This window comes from Hemibagrus wyckioides, unplaced genomic scaffold, assembly GCF_019097595.1.
Source record: "Hemibagrus wyckioides isolate EC202008001 unplaced genomic scaffold, SWU_Hwy_1.0 Contig16, whole genome shotgun sequence".
Taxonomy (NCBI): Eukaryota; Metazoa; Chordata; class Actinopteri; order Siluriformes; family Bagridae; genus Hemibagrus; species Hemibagrus wyckioides.
This window is the reverse complement of record NW_026690776.1, coordinates 145,275-155,162: the sequence shown is the minus strand read 5'-3', so window position 1 is coordinate 155,162 and position 9,888 is coordinate 145,275. Positions and strand designations below refer to the sequence as shown.

Sequence of the window (9,888 nt, the reverse complement as noted above, 5' to 3'; positions counted from 1 at the left end):
GCTCTCTGCGCACTGTTCATGAGCTAATCTGAAGGCCACATGAAGTTTGGAGGTCTGTAACGATTGACTCTGCAGAAAGTTGGCGACCTTTTCGCACTATGTGCCTCAGCATCCGCTGACCCCGCTCCGTCAGTTTACGTGGCCTACCACTTCGTGGCTGAGTTGCTGTCGTTCCCAAACACTTCCACGTTCTTATAATACAGCTGACAGTTGACTGTGGAATATTTAGGAGCGAGGAAATTTCACGACTGGATTTGTTGCACAGGTGGCATCCAGTTCCAGATCCATCACAGTTCCACACTGGAATTCACTGAGCTCCTAAGAGCGACCCATTCTTTCACAAATGTTTGTAAAAACAGTCTGCATGCCTAGGTGCTTGATTTTATACACCTGTGGCCATGGAAGTGATTGGAACACCTGATTCTGATTATTTGGATGGGTGAGCGAATACTTTTGGCAATATAGTGTATCATATAACTGTTTTATGCAAAGTGCGATGACTCTGCAAGTAAGACAGACGCGTTAGGAACATCAACTTTTTCCTCAGATGTGGTAGTCATTTACTAGGAAAAGTCTCGCTACACTCAGAGTTGCTAATGTTATCATCAAGCGCTAACCAAATTCTGTGTGTAGTTAAATGCTAACCTGGAAAATAGCATAATGTTAAAACACCTGGCTCATAAATGCCACTGAATGTTGATTTATTCATTATGAAGGATTTTTTTTTTCCTAGCACTTGATGCTAGGTCTAGCTACAGTTTAACTCTGGTTGTATGGAGCGACATGTTGACGTTCCTGATAGTTCTGTCTCATTTCCACCTTCACTGCACTTCTATCTCGTACTAAACTGTTATGTGATAGCTAGCCAAATATCCACAGCCTTTAAATTATTCCTGGTGTGCAAATTTTTACAGAGATATTCGGTTATCTTGTCTAACCATAAGCACCGTGTGTGTGTGTGTGTGTGTGTGTGTGTGTGTGTGTGTGTGTGTGAAGGTGTTCGTATGGGTGGCAGGGGGAGTACTGCAATCAGTGTATCCCATACCCCGGCTGTGTGCATGGTACCTGTGAGGAACCGTGGCAGTGTCTCTGCGACACCAACTGGGGAGGACTGCTCTGTGACAAAGGTAGTCCAGTTTCCATGGAAACGTGCACGATATTACCATATACTTTAAAGTTATTAGCATATAACTAACGCTCACATGCTAACTGATATTAATATCAGTGGATCGTTGGAGCGGGGTGTGGATCGAGATGTGATCGTGTGTGTGTGCGTGTGTGTGTGGTTTAGACCTAAACACGTGTGGCACCCGGCAGCTGTGTCTGAATGTAGTAACACAGGACCCAACAAGTATCTTTCTAGTACAGCTAGATCAGCATATCTCTCTGCCCTAATCGACGATAACAAAAACAATCCTAAATTTCTATTTAGTACTGTAGCAAAACTAACTAGGAGTAAAACCACTGTATAAAAGCACACACCATCTATATGCAGCAGAACCTTGTGCAACACTAACGTCCTCCTGCTCAACTCTGACAAGACAGAGGTGCTTGTACTTGGAGCACATGCAGCTACAGATGTGGCATTTAAAAATGCGCGCTTTTTCCCACGGTATGCCGCGATTCCGCCCGCAGTGTGCCGCGAGATCCTGCGAGTCGGCGCTTTGGTATTTAAATGCATGTGTTGTACTTCACCGAATTTCCACCAGGTGGCACATGGTACAACTCTGGCCTGAGCACATTATACAGTATAATGCAGTTCTTATATATATATATTTTAATACTTTAATACATATATAATAATATTTACATTTTAAATGAATATATATAAATTTACCCGTGACTGTGTGAGTGTAAAGCTGCGAAGTATTTTATGTGCTTTGTAAATACTTAATTGCGCTGGTGTTGTCCTGCCATTTGCACATAACTTGTTTTTGTTCAACTTTAAAGATGCCTGTGCAAAGATAAAAATTAAAATGGAAAACCTCTTCAGATTAAAGTCATTATAATGCAAAATTTAACTGGTAGTTATTCCAGAAAAAAAGTCAAACTAAATAAAATTGTGACAAAGTAGTAATATTTCGCAAAGAAAGTTAACACTATGAGAATAACGTAAAAATCACGAGATTCGTAGCAATACGGGATTAAATTTGTGATATTTTGAGAATAATGTCATTATTTACATTAACGTGTTTAGAGTGATGAATAATATATTAGGCCTATTTGTGTATAGTGAAATTAAGGTATTAATAAAACGACTTAATGCATATGAGAATACGCATAAAAGTGAAACTTTACTCGTTACAGTTACTCTCATTGGTTGGTGATTATTGTTTCGCGCGCAGAGAGCAGCGGAAAAAAGAATGGTTTATTGATCTACCTAAATAAATATGATATTTTAAAAATGTCAAAGAGACCGTCAAACATATTTTTTAATTTTTTAAAATCCATGAGAAAAGCTGATGGTGTGCCTGATCAAAAGAGATCCTGAGAAGATGGAACTGCACACCTTTTATCAAGATAGTGGGAGACAGAAGCAAAGCGAGTTACACGGAGACAGAAACCTCCACTGATCAGATAAATGATACTGAGCACAGTCCTACTAAATCGCATATGGTAGCAGATAGCAGAAAGCATATGGTAGCAGATAGCAGAAAGCATATGGTAGCAGCATGGACGACGGCAGGCCATGTTAAGGTGGGCTTTAACCCCCCTAACATTTCTACTCAGCCCTCCTAAAATTCTGCCATTCTCCATAAACTCTACACCAGGAACGATTCTAGGATTTTCATTTAAGGGGGCTCAACCCCCAATGTGGGTATAATAGTAAAAATATAATAATTAATTAATTAAAATAAAGGTTTGACTAACAGGGTAGGATGGTGATCTCCCCAATCCCCTTTAAATTTTACATAAAAACAGACTTTGGCTCCTCCCCGTCTTTCAGCGCGTTCTTCAATCCTCAGACCACGGCGTCACAGAGCGAGGATCAGAGGACGTGTGTGTGTGGGTGTGGGTGGGTGTGGGTGTGGGTGTGATCAGGAAGACTCGTATTTGGCTTGTTCAGTACTCAAATGTTTACCATCCTACCCTGTTAGTCAAACCTTTATTTTAATTAATTAATTTATTTATTTTTACTATTTACCCTCATTGGGGGCTGAGACCCCCTTAAATGAAAATCCTAGAATCGCCCCTGGCAAAGAGTTAAATGGCTTCAACTTGGGGCATATATACATTCTAATGTAGCGGGCGTCAGTATTTAGGAACACATATCATCTGAAATATATGATCAATATGGAACAGAATAATACACGAGACCATTCAGCAACGGATTAATGTTTATAATTGCGCTACCACCGGTTAGTGACGTCATGTTCCGGGAAAACTGAAGTTGTGTGGTTGGTGTCGGTCACAGCGGCGAGACACTGCTGGTTTTGTTCCGGAAATTATTCATTTACAAATTAAGCACTGTTTGGGGGGCGATATCCAGACATGGACCAGGAGCGATTGCAATATTTGAAGGGATAATGGACCGGTCTTTCTTCGAGGAAGCTATCATAAAAGAAACCGCCGCCCAATGTAATCACTCAATAAAAACCTTAAAATAATAAAAATGTGGTCTGATTGCATTAAATAAAAAATAAACATTATGCAGACTCTTCAGCTTGCTCATCATTTTGGTTAGAAAGTATTAAACCGATTAAACTAACTAAAGATTAGATTGTGACATACAAAGGTGAGTTATTGTACAGTTTTATCCCCGAATTCGGCACCGTGTTCTGACAATCTAACTCATAAGAGTAAACCCTCCCCAACCCTAAAAGTCAGTGTGGGGGAGGATCTCTCAGATAGTCTGAACACCGCTCGAACCGGTTTTTACATGTAAATTACATTTAGCACCTCTTTGGGGAAGAAAGGCGAAGAGATCGCCTCAAAAACATCCTAAAACTTCCCCTAATTTAATCCACTAACAAACATCCTGCTGTCTATGTATATTAATGTATATTTAAGCTGTGAAACAATAAACAAACAATATTAAATCAGATAGTATATCAGAACTACTGTAGTAGGCGGAGGCTCCTGTAAAGCTTTTTTATATGCCATTTAATGTCAAAGAACTGCGCTACATAAACTCAGATGAATGTGGGAAGTAAGATTCAGAGTGCATGAGTTTACAGTACTGTACATAGCAGCGGGCTGCGGGAGGGAGATGCTGCAGTGATTATTAAACAGAGACCATGTTCAGATAGATAGATATATTTCATATTTAGAAGTGTTTTAGAGAATATATAAACGTGACATAAGATAATATATAAGTGCTACAGTAACGATCAAACGCGTATGATGTAAAAACTATTAATAACTGAGCCATAAAAATGTTAGAGCCATTTGACCAATCCATAAACAAATTTTTACATATTGCTATAATATTATAACAATGGCTTGAAATAGCTTTTAGGCACAATATGTTTTATCCATTTCACTCAAAACGAGTGCGTAAGTAGAAGAAGGGCGCATTTGTAGAATCTTAAGATTTTTTTTAAACGTATCCTGATGGAGGCTCGCGCTCCGTGTTCAGCTGCCTGCAGGGCAACGCGCTCTTCACGCTTCCATCACACGCAATAAAACCTCACACCAAGTTAAATATGAATTCCACACGTTTACTTTCTTTGTTGCTTGTTTTAATCTGCTTCTGAGAGAAATTCCGTGGCCAAGCACATCATTTAATGTGTTTGACTTCATGCAACAGTATTAAACTCATGCAATATAGGGATTAAGTTGTAATGTTTTATTTATTTTCACTTCATGATGCAGAAAAACTAGTTGCTATTTAGTGCTTTTGTTACCTCTAGGTTGGTGTAACAGCATGCCCAGATCCAGAACACCCGAGTATTAACACACACAAACTCAATTCCGGGTCTGCTTGGGCATTTAAGCAGCACACACCCTTTATTACACGCAAAGTATCATTCCCTCGAGATGTACCAAGCCTTTGTTGAATTACTACCTTGATATTGCTATGAACCTTGCCTGTTATTATCTGACTACGAGTTTCTGTTTTGGTTTCTAGTGTTTGCTTTCCGGTTTTTGACTTGTGCCTCGCTTTATGGTTTCCGATTTCTGCATGTGGATTTATCAGTAAAGATCTGCACATGGATTCGAACATTCCGGTCTCAGACGAGTCCTTACAATAGGATTATTGTAATGTCTTACTGTCTGGATGTACCAGTAGGAGCATAAATTAGCTCCAGTTAGTCCAGAACACAGCAGCTAGAGTCCTAACTAGAACCAGAAGATATGAACACATCACTCCTATCTTAGCCACACTACATTGGCACCCAGTCAGATTTCGCATTGATTATAAAATACTGTCACTGACCTATAAAGCACTAAATGTTCTCCCGCCACAGTACCTGAGCGATCTTTAGTCTTTTATGATCCGACACGCCTACTCTGTTCAAAGGGTGCAGGTTATTTGGTAGTACCTCAAGTAGAAACCACACAGTTATGGAACAGCCTTCCAATTAGTGTTCAGGATTCAGACACAGTCTCAATGTTTAAGTCTAGGCTGAAGATGCATTTGTTTAGTCAAGCTTTTAATGTATAGTTTTCTTAAGTTAAGGAGCAGATCTGGAAGGTCAGTCGCTCAGGTTTGCTGACTGTGAAGTGGTTGGATGCTTTATGTCCCGGGAAGCCTTCATGTCTGTCACCTTCAGGCTCTCCCTTTTAGTTATGCTGTCATAGCTAGTCTTGCCGGAGTCTTTAAACATCACATGATCAGAAGCATACTTAATATCTTATTAATCTTAATATCTTAATATCCTATTTTCCAGCTTCCTGTGTGACCACTGCCTCTACCCCTGGTCAGAGTCTTGTCGCTTGGTGGTGCTCACTGATGCTGTGGATGGATCTGTGTGGACAGCCTGACCCAGGAGACAGCCATGGACAGAGCCACTTGGGGACTTTCACACCATCACAGATCTGCCATTACATCTGTCAGCTTGAGACAGCAAGGAATTAGTGTCTTTAATGACCTCAGAAACTACAGTGACCTAATAGTTCCCCATGAGCCATTTATTGCTGTTGTAAAAAGGACATTAATCAGCTACAGTTACATTATTTACTGTCCAGTGTCACCCAAATGAGGATGGGTTCCCTTCTGAGCCTAGTTCTTCTCAAGGTTTCTTCCTTATATCATCTCAGGGAGTTTTTCCTTGCCACCGTCACCACAGGCTTGCTCATTTGGCATAAAATAAAATAGGGATAAAATAGTTTAATAATTTAATTTAATAATTTTTTATTTTTTAATTATATAAAAAATATATCTATCATTCAGTGGTGTGCTGTCAGGGCCAGCAAGGCCTTCTCTGCTGGCCTAAACAGCAGTGATCCGAATCACTGACTTGCATTTTAATATAATTAAAATATTTTTCCATGAATGTGTATTAAATTATTCTCCATAGTCTATTCTCTACATTTCATAGCTTTGCTCTTGGTTGCGCTGCTTCCAGTAGTGTATATTTATGATAAGAGTATTTATCCAATTATATTTCAGCCAGTAGCTGATATCATGTGTTGCCAGGGTGAAAGAAATCTGCCTTAAGGCCTTCAGAATCAATAGTGCAGGCGCCCGTAGCTTAAAATAAGTGGCAATGAAACTGTTACATCACTGGGGCCATCTAGCAGGCATACGATTACGTCAGCAATTTCCCGTCCTTTGATTGGATAATTGGAGTAGTCAGAGAGGCAGCGAACTGCACATAAACATTGTTTCTATATTCGCTGTGTCCCATTTCGGATGCTGCGTCCTCAGGAGATTGCTCTTTGCTGCATATGTCATCAAGAATGTCTTTTTTGAGAAATGTAACCGTAAAAAAATTGACTATTCCTTGTGAGGTGTGAAATACTGTAGCCTAATTTCTTTATTACTTTGCTATTTAACGGTTGATTATTATCTATTGCCATAGCATCCAGGGACGATTCTAGAATTTTCATTTAAGGGGGGCTCAGCCCCCAGTGAGGGTATAATAGAAATAAAATAAAATAAAAAAATAAAATAAAATAAAGGTTTGACTAACAGGTTAAGATGGTAAACTTATTGCAGCATTCCACTGTATTGCATAGATATGTATAACACAGTACTGAACAAGCCAAATACGAGTCTTCCTGATCACACACACACACTTGTCCTCTGATCCTTGCTTTGCGACGCAGCAGTCTGTGGATTGAAGAACGCGCTGAAAGACGGGGAGGAGCCGAAGTCTGCTGCCGTTTTCATATGAAATTTTGAGGGGACCGAGGCGATCACCAATTTGTGTACAATTTATAGAGAATTGTAGAGGGCTGAGTAGAAAATGGCCTAGCAACGCCCATGGTGGCGTCATAATGATGGTATAGAGGTGGATTAATTCAGGAAGGTCACCAGTGAAGGCCTAGGTCTGAAATGCACAGTCCACCACTGGTATCATTACATAACTTAATTCCACAATGGGTTCATTCATTAATCTTCAGTAAAGTCTTTATCCTGATCAGGGTCACGGTGGCTCCCTATCATGGACACACTAGGCACAAAGAGGGAACACACCATAGCAACGGAATCAAGCACATGGACACTAACACAAATCATGTGTAAGCATTTTTTTATGTTGGCTACTGGAACCAGTGCTACTTGATGAAAAGAAACCAACTTGTACTTAGTTAATGTTGACTATTTACATGAAATAAACGTAAAGTTAAATAAAGTTCCTGCAACTTAATACCTTTCATTTTTTTGTGTTCTTTGGGCACATACCCAAGAACACTACTTGATGATGTCTCCTTTCCAGCATTTTGGACTTGCAATAGTAGTCAACTGAAAAGTTTTGCACAGGCCCATAGAACAGGAAGACGTGCATTTGCATGGTACAGTACAATAGCATCAGTGCTTGACAACCCAGTAAAAAGCATTCTGGCTTGTTGGTTTGATGGAATGATTCATCCTTTTTGTGCAAGACGTCCTGGGTTCAAATCCTGTATGAGCCTATGCTTTCCCATTAACTCTTTGTTCTGCAAGACTTGGATTTTGCTTATCATGTTAACCAAGATTCATGATGTATTTGGCCCAATGCCAAGAGCTGCTTACTTGGTTCACACTTGGCTGCTGGGTTCTTGAGGGTTGCAGAAAGGTTAAAATCCTACAAGAGCCCTTGCTTTATTGTTAACTTGACTTTGTGTAACCTTTTGATCAGACCCAAGTCCATACAAACAGGATGGCCGTACAGTTGCAGAGTACAGTGAACATCCGTCTGCATACAGCAAGCGAGAGAAGGATGTCGTGGCTTGTTACTTAGGGTGTGAGAGGTCCTGGGTTCAAAACCCTGATTTTAAGTGGAATAGACTGGGGGGGGGGGAACTAATGAAAACTTATAGGGCTGGCTGCTTGTTTCTCAAGAGGTTCAAGATCCATGCTTTATTCAACCAAATAACCTCTGATATTAATTTGAATATATGATTGAATGCAGTTATTATACTACAGACACAAAATGCAAACAATTAGTAAAGAAGCTGTCATGCTAGCAAACAGCTAAATATTATCACTAAACATATCTAAATTTAGCCTCAACAAATTTAAACAAGCAATAAAATATATTATGAACATTCACTGCTTGTTGTTTAAACAAAGAATTTAGCATATATGATACCAGCGCTGACATGACTATGAGTAAGTAAAAGTGGGTGGAGCTAGATGTGGTAAGATACAGTTTAGAAAGTTTCACAGAGATCCTGTCATTTATACCTACTGCAAGAGAGACACAACAGTCATGTTACTCTTCTTTATTTTCATAGTTGTTAAAAACATTGGTAAGTCATTTATATTATACACAAACTTTTGATAAATGCTTTTATAAATATATATATATATATATATATATATATATATATATATATATATATATATATATATAAACATATAAACAATATATGTATTAACAATATGTATTAAATAATTTAAGATACTGAGTTTTAATGTAACACTAGTGACCTGAAGACTTCACTCTTCATTATTTGGCAGTTTATAAAATAGCACTTGATCCAGCACTGATATTAGCCAGTCAGCTTTCTCAGGCAGCTGTGTGCTCCTTCTGTCTGTTAGTGTTGGTGTTGCATGTTATTTGTGATCAGTCAAGAGCTGACAGCACAAGTTAGCAAACTAATTAAAACACAAGCCCATGCTGAACAGAAAAGACTTCTCTGCTCTAAATCCTTTGAGCTGACAGAAAGATCTTCATCCAAAAATATCTCACTAAATCACAAGTTCTCATAGCCAGCGGTAGCAGCATTTAGCTCACTGACTTTAGGTAGCTTAGAAAATGACAGTGTAAAGTTCACATACCAGAAATACCCCATTTCATCATTTCAGGAATAATGATATTAAATGTTTATTATTCAATGAACAGTTATTTCTTTCTTTATTGTGCTTGAGATCTGATGTGTTCATCATATGTTTCTTTGCAGGTTTACTTTGGTCTTGAGTCTTGAACAATAAAGAATGTCTCCTAATTTGATTTCCCAGTGTGCTTTTGACATTAATTGAAATACTTCAGCACTTAATTGCTGTGGGTTTTGGGAATGTGTCTGTTCCCCATAGAAATCCTGCATCTGTGGAACCTGTAAAAGAAAGCAAGTCTGTTTAGGAAACTTCTAAGTGAGATCGTTCCCTAAGTTAATGATCCATTCAGTATTTCTTTCTAGCTAGCTTGAATTCCTCAAGGTATATGTTGCAACTGTCATTTGTAACCTGTCACATGTAACAGTAAAAGTTATATATTAAGTTATTTCAGGAGTTGTTTGTTCTCTGATGTAACCGTAACAATAGCTAGCTAGCAAGCTAACATTAGCTATGTCTGT

The 9,888-nt window shown here is 38.9% G+C and overlaps 1 long non-coding RNA gene across 1 annotated transcript; it reads left to right on the top strand.

Annotated features, from left to right (window-relative positions):
• Nucleotides 1–990: 990 nt before the first annotated feature.
• Nucleotides 991–7,742, top strand: LOC131349914 (uncharacterized). The gene is made up of 2 exons (XR_009204118.1): nucleotides 991–1,127; nucleotides 5,835–7,742. It is a non-coding gene; the product is annotated as an uncharacterized LOC131349914 (long non-coding RNA).
• The last annotated feature ends 2,146 nt before the right edge of the window (nucleotides 7,743–9,888 follow it).